Source organism: Lissotriton helveticus, chromosome 6, assembly GCF_964261635.1.
Source record: "Lissotriton helveticus chromosome 6, aLisHel1.1, whole genome shotgun sequence".
Lineage (NCBI taxonomy): Eukaryota > Metazoa > Chordata > Amphibia > Caudata > Salamandridae > Lissotriton > Lissotriton helveticus.
In genome coordinates, this window is record NC_136067.1 from 1,670,166,626 (window position 1) to 1,670,180,124 (window position 13,499).

The window sequence follows — 13,499 nt, forward strand, 5'->3', positions numbered from 1 at the left end:
GGTCATCATCATCAATCATCATAACTCCTGTTTTCCACCACGGATTTCCTGAAAAGCAAATGCAATCAAGATTAGACTGTCGCAGCAGTGCTTCGACAGACACCAAAAATTACACACAAACCCCCGGAACCCCGCCAAAGAGCACCTCAAAGGCAAGCAAGTCAGCAAAAACGGCAAGAAATTTCCACCTCATATTTGGTCCAAAACACTTTTGTCCATTATTAGAGCTTCACAGCAATGGGCCCAAATCCGTCAACTCACCCGCAAAGAAGTACAACACCCCCACAAGTGCTGAGTCTTTCTTCATTGGGCGTAATCCAGCACTCTGCTTGGAGGGAAGGAGGAGGATAGAGGAGCATGTTCTTCAGAACTTGTGAACCTGAGGAATGTAGACTGCGGCACCTTCAAATCAATAAGCAAACAAGTGAAGACAGTTCTGATGATGGTCTTGTTTTTGGGATTAGGTGATTAAAGTTTGAATTAAATTAACTGTGCAAAACAAAGAAAGAGAGACACAAAGCACACAGGAATAAAAGTGAATAAGGACGAAAAAGAAAGTTCTTGATTGATTGTCTCATTTTCAGGGCTCGGTGTCAGGGAATAAGAACAAGATTTCGTCATCATACTCTGCGAATTCAGGCTGGATGAGGTCAGTGGCACCGAACAGAGAAAAAATCCCCTCATCTACGTTGCTGTCCTCCTCGTCTTCATGCGGCGTGCTTTCTCGTACTTTGTAATCTGGTGGTATGAGGTGCTGATTCATCTTGATCATTGTCAGCCGCTCCACATTTTTGGGCGAGAGGCGGCTCCGTTTGGGAGTTACAATGCCACCAGCAGCACTGAAAACACGTTCAGAAGACACACTTGCGAGTGGGCAAGACAAATAGTTTATAGCCAGGTTGAAGAGCTGTGGCCACAATTGTTTTTTGCCATGCCAATACTGCAATGGCTCATCATTAAGGAAGACCTCTGTTGAGTCATTCAGATAGTCCTGCACCATCGACTCAAGGTCATCAACTGTTCCTCCACTTTGCTTACTTTTTGCTGTGCCTGTGACATTTTTTCGAGAACCATACCCCATCAAACTTAGCCAATCCTCCTCCCCAGCCACTGTTAGTGTTGTCATTGTGTGTGGTGCAGATGATCCAGTTGCCGGTGTCTTTAACGGCTGAGAGGTCACTTGTGCCCCAGCCACAGGTGCAGAAGTGGATTCTTGTGACTGCGGATGGCCTGCTGATGCTGATGCTGATGTACTGGCTTCTCCTTCAATAACCTGCCGTTCTTTTTCAAACCTCTTGGCTGACCAGGCTAACCAATGTTTGTACTTTTGAACATCTGCATCAGCGAAAGGAAAGAATGCGTTGTCTGCCAGCGCCTTTTTGTAGCGTGGATCCAGAATAGTAGCACAAATGTAATGCTGATCTGAGTTGATGTTTTGAAGACGTTCATCACCACGTAGGCGATGTAATAATTTCTCAGACAAAATGAAATGTTTTTTTTTTTTTTCATCTTTTTCAAACTCAGAAGAAACCGCCATCAGTTGGTGCTCCAGTATGCACAACAATGGGATAGCTTTTCCCAAATTACAGTCCTCCTGGCTGACTGCACGCGTGAAGAACTCAAAAGGACGAAGCATGTCTGTCAGGCTTTTAACTATGTCCCATTGCGCCTTACTCATCCGCAGGTCCTCCTTCTGAGATGTAGCCTCTGTCAAGAAATAGTGATCGAGTACCGTATACTGCTCATACAGACGCTCAAGCATGTAGAAGGTTGAGTTCCAACGTGTTGCCACCTCCTGGATGAGTGCTTTCACTGGCATTCTACGTTGAAGTAGCAGTCTCCGCAGATGCTTCCGGGCCTTAAAAGAATGGCTGAAATGGTTGCACATTTTGCGGCAGGTGGCCATTACCTCGAACGCTGGACTCTCTTTATCACTCAAGAATTTTTGAACTACCAGGTTGATACAGTGCGCCAAACACGGCACTCTAACATGGTCACCAATGAACATGGCCTTAACTACATTGGCGCCATTATCCGTGGAAACATAACCAATCTTGCGTTTTAGGGGGGATAGCATTGTCAAGACCTTTTTGTTAAACTCTTCCAAAAGGTTTTCTGCTGTGTGACTTTTCTCCAAGCCAAACATGGCTAGTGTTGCATGTTTCCGAGCAGCTTTGAAAACTTGGTCCGGGTCAACACCTGCGTTTAGCTTTGCTTTAACACCTGAAAAAGAGACCCAGTGTGCAGTGATGCACATGTAATCATCGCCTGGGCCACTGGTCCACATGTCTGTTGTCAGATGTATTGTGTGAACAGCACTCTTCTGCAAAGCTGCCCCAATCGCCTGCAGCACATCTTCATGTAGTGCTGGAACCGCAACTCTGGCAAAATAGAACCGGCTCGGAACCTTCCATTTAGGGCAGAGCGTTGCCACTAATTCAAGAAAACCTACCGCTTCTACAAAAGAAAAAGGTAGAAGGTCCACAGCTAGCATTTTAGCCAGCTTAGTGTTATACAGACGCGTCAGTGGGTGGTTGCGTTCATATGGCACGTCTGAAGTAAGCATTGTTCTAATGTTGCCCTGGACCAAGCATTTACGGGCTGATAATGACTTCGTTGACCCAATTTTGCTCGCTGGTGAACTTTTGTGCGTTGGTGTCTCACTCGCTCCAACACTCTTAGTGTGCCTCACATTGGGTGTGCTGCTGACAGGGGTACTGGGTGTAAGGGAAGTGTTTGACACGTCTTCTTCCTGCTCGTCATCATCAGATGAAACATCAACGTTTCCTTGAATTTGGCATTTCTTGATCGCATCTAGGTGCGCAAACCATCTGACAGTGTGCTTTCTCTCAAGATGACCTCTCTGGCCGCCGGTACCATAGTTGGTACCTGACTTACCACGACTAACTGCAAGCTTACAAAGGGTACAAATGGCAAACTTTGGATTTTTTGGACAAACAGTAAAGAAGTCCCAAACTGGGGACTTGAAGTGTCTGTGGGACATGGAGGAGGCGGCGATACTGGTGGTGGTGGTCATGAAGCTAATGCCAGATGAAGTGGAGGATGTGGATTGCCCAACTTTTGTACGTTTTGCACTTTCACCGCCACTAATTAAGGTCGAGGTTGACGGAGGTCTCTTCTTGCCAGAAAGAAATATGGAAGCGGGACGAGTTGGTGTACTACTTAACTCCAATGATTGTGGTGTTTCCACTGCCTCCTCATCGACAACATCATCATCACGCTCAGCAGCTCTTCGGGCTAGGGTCAAAATGTCTGTTTGCTGCATGCCCGCTGGGGCTGCAGTGACCTTTATGATGACTGGGTCGTCGTTGGCAGAGTCTTCATCAGCAGCAGTATCCGCCACTTCTTGTTGAGACTCATCACACTCCATAACTCTGAGACTTTGGACGAGCTTCCTTTTACGCTTAACTACCTTTGTTTGTTCCCAAGTTTGATCCGTATCATCAGAAGGAGGTGTGCTTGAAGAGGATGTAGACACCACCCTTGATCTCTTCCTTGCTAGGGGTGTGGAAGACAATGAAGGATCATCAGGAGGAGTGGCTTCCTCAAATGATACCTCGCCTTGATTGTCGATTTCCTGATGTGCCCCTACTTCTGGAGGAACAACTATTGTGGGCACTTGTTGTGACCCTCCATGCACCTCTGCTTGCGCATCTCCTTGCGCTGCCTCTCCTTCCACATGTACTTGGGCTTGTACTTGCACATGTGATTGTTGTTGCGGCTGTGATTGTTCAACACTCGTCAGATGAGCTACAACAACCTGTGTTGATTGAGGGACATTGCTGCTGCTTTCTTGCGATGAGCCAACATCACTGGTCGATGGTGATTGAAGAAGTATACTGGCTGCCTCTGCAGCACTCAAGGGCTTGGACTTAAGTTGGCGTGGTGGTGGTGGTGGCACTGAGCCCAATGGAGCGGGGGTGCTGCTGCCAGCTTGGTCCCCAGCAGATCCCGCTGCAGCTGCTGCAGGCATACTTTTTTTTTTACTCCCAAAAAAAGGGGCGGGCGGCACACCAGTGTCCTTGGTAACTTGCTTCTTCTGCTCCTTACTGGCACCTTTCTTGCTAGAGGAGCTACGGGTTACTTTTTTTGGGGCCATCTTCTTCAGAGCAGGTCAGCAGGCAGCAGTTGCACGAGTTGCAGAGGGTTCTGTGTCCAGACGTGACGTCGCGTGACGTTATGCTGCACACACCGCTGCAGGACTTCTTCCTGGCACTGGTGGTTCTATTGAGTCTTCTTGTGCACCTAAAAGCAATGGAAGACAGAGGAACATCAGTTCAGTTATACACCCCAAAAAATCGACAAAACACAGAAAAATGAGCACAATCCCATGCCATCCATGATGTTTACATTGAAGACACCCCACAGAAAGACTAGGGACATGCAAGTATGCAACACTCACTACCCCTGGGCATAAGGGATGAAAAGTAGGCAAAATAAGTGCAGGCCTCAGACACTGCCTCTCCTCAAAATGGCCTCCTTACACCCCAAGCACATGTTGCCTGTACCAGCCAACACTCAAGATGGCCACCACCACCACCCACATGGCCAGTCCACATCAACAGTACACCCCCAAAAAACAGAAAAACAGCCAGAAATCACCACAATCCAATGCCATCCATGATGTTTACATCAAAGAGAGTGAGACCACACCACAGGCACACTCAGTCCATGCACCACCACCACCCCTGGGCAAGCAAAAGGCCACACCAGCAGCCCCCCAAAAACGACAAAAAACAATAAAATAAGCACAATCCCAGCCCATCCATGGCCTCAATTATGTTTAAATTCAAGAAGACACCCCACAGAAAGACTAGGCCCATGCAACACTCACCACCCCTGGGCAAAGGGCCACACCAGCAGGCCCAAAAAAACGACAAAAAACAATAAAATCTGCACAATCCCAGCCCATCCATGGCCTCAATGGTGTTTAAATTCAAGAAGACACCCCACAGAAAGACTAGGCCCATGCAACACTCACCACCCCTGGGCAAAGGGCCACACCAGCAGGCCCAAAAAAACGACAAAAAACAATAAAATCTGCACAATCCCAGCCCATCCATGGCCTCAATGGTGTTTAAATTCAAGAAGACACCCCTCAGAAACACTAGGCCCATGCAACACTCACTACCCCTGGGCATAAGGGATGAAAAGTAGGCAAAATAAGTGCAGGCCTCAGACACTGCCTCTCCTCAAAATGGCCCCCTTACACCCCAAGCACATGTTGCCTGTACCAGCCAGCACTCAAGATGGCCACCACCACCACCCACATGGCCAGTCCACATCAACAGTACACCCCCAAAAAACAGAAAAACAGCCAGAAATCACCACAATCCAATGCCATCCATGATGTTTACATCAAAGAGAGTGAGACCACACCACAGGCACACTCAGTCCATGCACCACCACCACCCCTGGGCAAGCAAAAGGCCACACCAGCAGCCCCCCAAAAACGACAAAAAACAATAAAATAAGCACAATCCCAACCCATCCATGGCCTCAATTATGTTTAAATTCAAGAAGACACCCCACAGAAAGACTAGGCCCATGCAACACTCACCACCCCTGGGCAAAGGGCCACACCAGCAGGCCCAAAAAAACGACAAAAAACAATAAAATCTGCACAATCCCAGCCCATCCATGGCCTCAATGGTGTTTAAATTTAAGAAGACACCCCTCAGAAACACTAGGCCCATGCAACACTCACTACCCCTGGGCATAAGGGATGAAAAGTAGGCAAAATAAGTGCAGGCCTCAGACACTGCCTCTCCTCAAAATGGCCCCCTTACACCCCAAGCACATGTTGCCTGTACCAGCCAGCACTCAAGATGGCCACCACCACCACCCACATGGCCAGTCCACATCAACAGTACACCCCCAAAAAACAGAAAAACAGCCAGAAATCACCACAATCCAATGCCATCCATGATGTTTACATCAAAGAGAGTGAGACCACACCACAGGCACACTCAGTCCATGCACCACCACCACCCCTGGGCAAGCAAAAGGCCACACCAGCAGCCCCCCAAAAACGACAAAAAACAATAAAATAAGCACAATCCCAGCCCATCCATGGCCTCAATTATGTTTAAATTCAAGAAGACACCCCACAGAAAGACTAGGCCCATGCAACACTCACCACCCCTGGGCAAAGGGCCACACCAGCAGGCCCAAAAAAACGACAAAAAACAATAAAATCTGCACAATCCCAGCCCATCCATGGCCTCAATGGTGTTTAAATTCAAGAAGACACCCCTCAGAAACACTAGGCCCATGCAACACTCACTACCCCTGGGCATAAGGGATGAAAAGTAGGCAAAATAAGTGCAGGCCTCAGACACTGCCTCTCCTCAAAATGGCCCCCTTACACCCCAAGCACATGTTGCCTGTACCAGCCAGCACTCAAGATGGCCACCACCACCACCCACATGGCCAGTCCACATCAACAGTACACCCCCAAAAAACAGAAAAACAGCCAGAAATCACCACAATCCAATGCCATCCATGATGTTTACATCAAAGAGAGTGAGACCACACCACAGGCACACTCAGTCCATGCACCACCACCACCCCTGGGCAAGCAAAAGGCCACACCAGCAGCCCCCCAAAAACGACAAAAAACAATAAAATCTGCACAATCCCAGCCCATCCATGGCCTCAATTATGTTTAAATTCAAGAAGACACCCCACAGAAAGACTAGGCCCATGCAACACTCACTCACCACCCCTGGGCAAAGGGCCACACCAGCAGGCCCAAAAAAACGACAAAAAACAATAAAATCTGCACAATCCCAGCCCATCCATGGCCTCAATGGTGTTTAAATTCAACAAAACAGTTGTATCATGCACCCATAACCAACCCTGGTCCTACTGGATACTGTGGCTACCCACAATATAATTTATTTAATTTTCTGAAAAAGTTCAAAAATTGTACTTGCAGCAACTGTAATGCCCCAAACAAACTTACTTGTGAAAGTTGATTTCTAATCCAAAAGTGATCCAAAGACAGTCAAAAAGGCCTCAAATCCAAATATCCAGCAGCACCCACAAAAAGTAATCCTTCCAGCTCCAGATCCAAATGAAAGTGACCAGGAGATGGACAAAGCACTGGGAGGAGCCTGCTGGACAGGAACAAGAAGTTGGAGACTGTGGGGCACTTCCTTCCTCCCCCTCCCCCCAAAATGGACTCCTTGCAAAAAAAAAGGCCATGCAAATGTCAACCTGAGGAGTGATTCTGATAAAAATCATAATTTTCTGAAGGTTTATCCTGTTTGCTGGTGATTTTCTTGTGCGAAATTGCAAAATCTCTATTTCGCAAGTGCGAGATTGTTCCTTTCCGCCGCAACTACGTGTTCGCAATTGCGAACTCTCGCGAGGTGTGCTGTGCAAGGTGGCAAGCCGCGAGTACGTATTCGCGGGCGACAAACTCCCGCGGGAACACGCAGCAAGATCTAAAATGGCGCGTCACTCGCAAAGAAAAACAACTCGGCAAACGCTAAAATGACGGAAAGTGAACGCCGTGCACCACGCCGCGCGCCGCAACCAAGCAAAAAATCCGCCGCGAGCGGATTCACGGATTTTCGACAAATTCGCAAGAGTTCGCGGATTGCGAATTTGCCGAAAATCCGAAAAATCCGCGAGCGGAGCGGATTTTACGCCCATGCTTATTCACATCGAGTCGCAATTGCAGATGACGCAGTCCAGTAGGCCACACACATTGCTCCCAGTGCGGCTCACCCGCACCACGCAACATCGCTGGCGTCGCAGACACTAAATGCTTCTGAAGCCCCTACCTCAGTGTACCACAAGTCATGTACCCTTTACAATATAATCTTTTGTGCATTCATTCACATATGGTGCCCTTACTTTCCTGCAGCATAAATCATTACTCTTTTAAGATTGAATCTCTGTGTCTGATGCAATGATCACTGGTTAGAGGCGGCAGACCCGGAAGCAGAAGTCGGCCCAGGACCAGGGTTCGATTCCCGACGCGGCAGGGTCGTGGACCAGGGTCAGCAGACTCGATAATTCTCGCCTCAGTGCCTACTCTAACCAGGGGTCCCACTCGGCAACTCTGGGCATTAGCTTACCTCATCTCAACAACGGCCCCATCAACGCCGGGGATGCCTGGCTCCACCTTGGGGATTCCCAGCAGGGACCATCTCACAGGGAAAGCCAGGACGGGTTCCCCAGCGGTATACAGCGCCAGGATGTCGACTGGCAACAGTGCGCTTTACAAGTATACACATTACATTACTTGTTGCCAGCACCAACCATTCCTGGAGAGCTGGCTTACCCTCACCCCACACGCATCCAGCACAGACGTCACTAAACATGTGACCTTGGTAATAAAAAGGAGTTGAGCGCACATGCCCGTATCCACTTCTACTATCTATCTGTGTCTGTGTGTTCATTATGTATGCCCCTGGGACCTACCACATTACATTGTGCTCTGGACAGCATGTGCAACCAACTTACCGTTTACAGTGGGAGGAAACTTTGGTTATATCCCTTTTCTCGGTCATTGTACAAGTACGTACGTACGTAGAGGCTGGATCATTAGAGTACTGCAAGCAGAGTGTATTGTGAATATATATGTGCGTGGGGATTGGCGGAGTGATTGTATAAGTACAAATGTTGGCGCAGCCTAACTCCAACAACGAGACTTGTCTCTAATTGGCTGCCCTCCATGTGCCAAAAATGGAAACTTGAACTTTACATGGCCCTGTATTGCTACATCTACAACACTACACTGAATGTGTAATAAACATTCCTATCCACACAGATGTGTCATATCCACTGTCTATCTTGTGTGGAACTATGGATGAATGTAGGGTCAGTGATTCCCTGTACCTTCCATGTTGGCCATGTTGTGGGACTTGGCTCACAGAGTGGCACATTGGCGCTTGCGACCCGGGTGACGGCAGCACTACAACACGGACCTCCGCACCCATTGTTGCCAGATTTGTTAACCTTTCTCTAGCCCAAAGCCAACCAAAAAGTAGCCCAAACTAGCCTAATATTGCTACTTTAAAGAAGGAGGGCAAAGGACAGTGTCAAGCAGGTGGTGAATGCATTGGAATTGATATTGCAGCAGGCTGCCAAGTGAATATTTGTCTAATAAAGCGCTTTCACATACTACTGTGCTGGAGCGCTGTCTATATATTTATAATCTGGCAACTAGGACAAACCAACATTTTACCGCACAACCGGAAAAATATAGCCCAAAGAGAGTGATCTAGCCCAATCTGGCAACACTGATTGTATCAGTTCATTCCTCCTAGAGCTCACGACGGAGCAACACCCATTGCTCCAGAGTCATTCTTCACAGCCTTATGCAGGACTGGTATACGCCAGGCAAGCCCACTCTGCTTATGCTTACAGGGAAGGACAACAATGCTACATGGCCTAGATTTTCATTGTAGTGATCTGCTCACACATGTCTAGTTGTTAGTTTGCCACAGCCACTCCCTCACGGCTGGTATACACCGACACCACACCCATCCAGCACAGGCGTCACAGGACAAGTGACCCTTCTAATAAAAATGACCGAGCGCACGTGCTCTACGCCATTTTAGAGTTGCTCGCACCAGATGCACTGCAGCCGACACGGTCACACCACCACGGTGATGGCCCATCCCGGTGGTCCGGATACCTCATATTTTGTGTGCCCTGCTGGACTGCAGTATAGGCCTGAGCCATGCAACAGAGGGGGCCTACCTCCACGTGCGTGGCCTCTCTTTTTTAATGTATTTTTTTATTAGCGAATAAAATCAACATACATTTGTATTTCATTCATTAAAACAGAGAAGCAAAGTAATCTGAGAGGGATCATTAAACATATTTCATCACCTCACACATATTTCACAGAGCTATAATCATGTCAGGGACCAGACACTCAATAAGATTATAACCCTTTAAAAAAAACACAAAAAGTAGAACATTGGTGGGAGAATGGACATAAACCAGGGTACATTAACATATACGTTGAAGAAGGGGGTTATTGTAGATACTCTACTAACGCCTCCCCAGATCTTAGTACATAACCAGTGTTTCTGAGAGCGTAAAGGCTATATTGCAGATTACATATAGAATAAAGTCTACCCCTCCACATTTCAAAAGATGGTGGCTCTTTCTTCCTCCATAATGATACTATACATAATCTTGCTATCACCACAGCTATAAATAAAAAATACCTACATTCATACATTCCCTGTGAATCTACTAATTTATCCACCACTCCTAGCATCATCCCGGGGGGTGTAATCTCTATCCACACCCCGGTCACCTCTATCAGAAAGATCTCCATATTATTTATAAATTGTCTCGGTCTGGACATTCAAAAAACATATGGAGGATATCAGCTTGTTCTGATGTACAACGCGTACATTTACCTTCATTTTGACCCCACCCCTCGTGCAATTTTGGCAGGCGTATAATACAAATCATATATGGTTTTATAATGTTGCGCCTTAACACTAGAGGAGACCAAAATCTTTTCTGATAGTGCTATTGACTGTTGTAAGGGATTCCCTGCCTGATTTAATCTATTATTCCTTTCGGAATTTTGTTTTTCAAGATCGTCCCCTTGCAGATCCATGAGATTCTGGTATAAAATACCAATCCTCCCATGTTTCCTAATTGTTTCTAACAAATTACTTTTTATGGCCAAATTTGGTACATCTACTCTATTTTGTAGATAGTTGTGAATTTGTAAACATTTAAAAAAATCAGTTTTGGGGAGATCATATTCAGATATTAATGAAGCATAGTCTTAATGCCACTACAGTCAATTAAATCTCCCAAAGTCATCAGTCCTTTCCGTCTCCATCTAGCCACAACATTATCGGAAAAAATATGGGGGGTAGTGCTAAAGATGAGGTTGGTGTATAATAATTACATTTTCCAAGCTTCAGATATTTCTGAACCTGTTTCCACATGTTATAAACGGCTTGCAACACCTTCTAATGAGTTTTTTTTATAATAGCTAGGTTCCAGATTTAAAAATAAATTTCTCTCCATTCTTGAGCCCATTAGCAGCTGAAAGATATTCTGAAATTCTTCCACCTTTCCCTCTCTTTCCCCAACCAAAAGAATGCCCATTTGTTGCAACATGTACACCCAAAAATAGAAGTAAAAATTTGGAACAGACCAACCCCCTCGAGAATGATGCAAATACCTCATTGCTCGCCGGGATTTGCCTTGTGCCCATAAGAAGCAACCACAGATGGATTGTAATTTGAGGCAAGATGGCGGCCGCGACTGTGGCCGAGTGAACTCCTGCAGCTGACCGTCAACTACATCCCCCTCAACCTCTCATGACGATGCAGATTGTGATACGGTTGTAGTGCTACAGATGCCTAACACAAGAGGAGAGTAAAAACTGGACAGTAAGACCCACAAAAGGATATCCGATGCTCTGGAGCATATATACATACTGGCATTTGGCGCTTCCTGGTTCCCGGATTCCGCTTGCGCGCCTGCTCTGCTCCCTGTCACAAGGAGCTCAGTGTGCTGTATTAAACAGCTGGCGTGGGGCTGTGGAAGCGGAGATGCCCCCGAAAAGCGCCTGAGGAGCTGAGCAGTGCAGTGGAGATGCTGCTGCAACATCGTCCAAGCAGTTAGAAAATGCCCAAGAGAAACAAAGACGGGATCGGCTACACAAGATCCAGGAAGTAACCTGCAACCTGGGAATACTCGATCCTCAAAGAAAGTTATGCCTGCCATTTCCCTTACTGGCATGAAAGGCAAGAATTACAGCTCAGAAGAGACTGGGACTATCACTGTGATGAAAGAGTCAAATCAAATCATCTTTATTCGGTTTCCTTTTTCTTTGAAAACCATAAAAGTGTATAAAAAACACAGTACATAATTTTAAAATGCATTCATTTTGAACCAAACGATACATGTAAAAAGAAATCAAGTATTTCATCTTTGATCATAGATTCAGTCTGTGTCTGATACAGAGTTTAAGATAATGTACAACCGATTTGGACATTAGATGGTTCTCCAGGAATTGTAGTGCCATATAGGCGGGGCGGCATCTACGAATTTTTAAAGCTTTAAGTACTGGTATAATCCATCGGTTACGTAATGGTATGTAGAATTTGCAAAAGAATAAGACATGAATAGTGGACTGTAGTGCCATAGAGTCACAAGGGCATACTGAAATGTTATGTGTCCAGTCGTTTTGTTTGGGAAACAAGACCAAATAGTGATACAGATTAAACCTAAAACGGGTAAGAAGAAACTTTTCATATTGAGTAAAGTCAAACTGTAGGTAGGGTTGGATGGTAGGGGTCAGCTGAATCATTAGACAGTGCTGGACTGATGGCTTCCCTATTTCTGTCATTAGCCGAAGTTGGGATAAATGCGACATACAGATTGTTTTCAGTTCTTTTTTTGATATGTCTGCAACTGAGGATGGATCGTCAAAAAACCTCCGGAAACCAATGTCTGCAAAAAAGGATTCCACGTAGGCCAGCCATTTTATCTTTCTCCTATTGTCTAATTTCAGACAGTCCTGGATTATTGACCTTGTGAGGTGACACTCCTCCGTAACCCATATTCTGCGCCATAGCATAATTGGTTGAATTTTAATGATGTCACTGATAAATTCCACCCCAAGTTCGAGATGACATCCATACGTTATTGTACTTCTTGGGACAGCCAGTAAAAATCTGAAAAAGGAATTTTCGATTTTTTGCAGTTGCTCGACGTTTGTTGTTCCCCAAACCCCTGCTCCAAAGGTGGCAGTGCTTATGCATTTGGCATTATAGATCTTGATCATTTCAGTCGGGGGCCTTTTTCCGAGACGGAGGGAGAAAGCTTTTAATGCCCCTGTAGTTCTTATGAGGGACAAGGTTCGAGAATTTACTGCATCTTTCCAGTTAAAGGCCTCGTCCATGATGATGCCTAGGTAAGGGTACGTTTTAGTTCTTGCAAGGGGTATGTTGTCCACGTGTATAGTCTTTATTTTTTTCCCTTTGGTACCTGCGTGCATCACGTACATTTTTTTGATGTTAATTTTCAGATTTAAACTGGACATAAAAGAGCTATAATTGTTTAGAGCCCGTTGAAGTTGAACAGGGGTTTGAGCGAGAATTACCGTGTCGTCGGCATATAATAATGCAGGAATCTGCCGACGACCTACTTCAGGGAGATCTTTTACTTCCTTCAGCATTGCATTCTCGAGGCCATTGGTATAAAGCGTGAATAAGAAGGGGGCCAGTACGCACCCTTGTCTGACCCCCTTCTGTATAGGAAAACTATCTGTCAGTTGTCCTCCTCTCCCAAATCTGACCTTGCCGGTGGCGCCAGTATATAGTTCGCGGAGAAAGTCGACAATTGATGGATCAATCCCCATTTGCAGCATTATTCTCCAGAGTTTGGAATGTTGGACACAGTCAAAAGTTGCTGTGAGGTCGACATAGACCATGTGTAAGCAAGAACTCTTTGCTTTGACATATTTTCCGGCC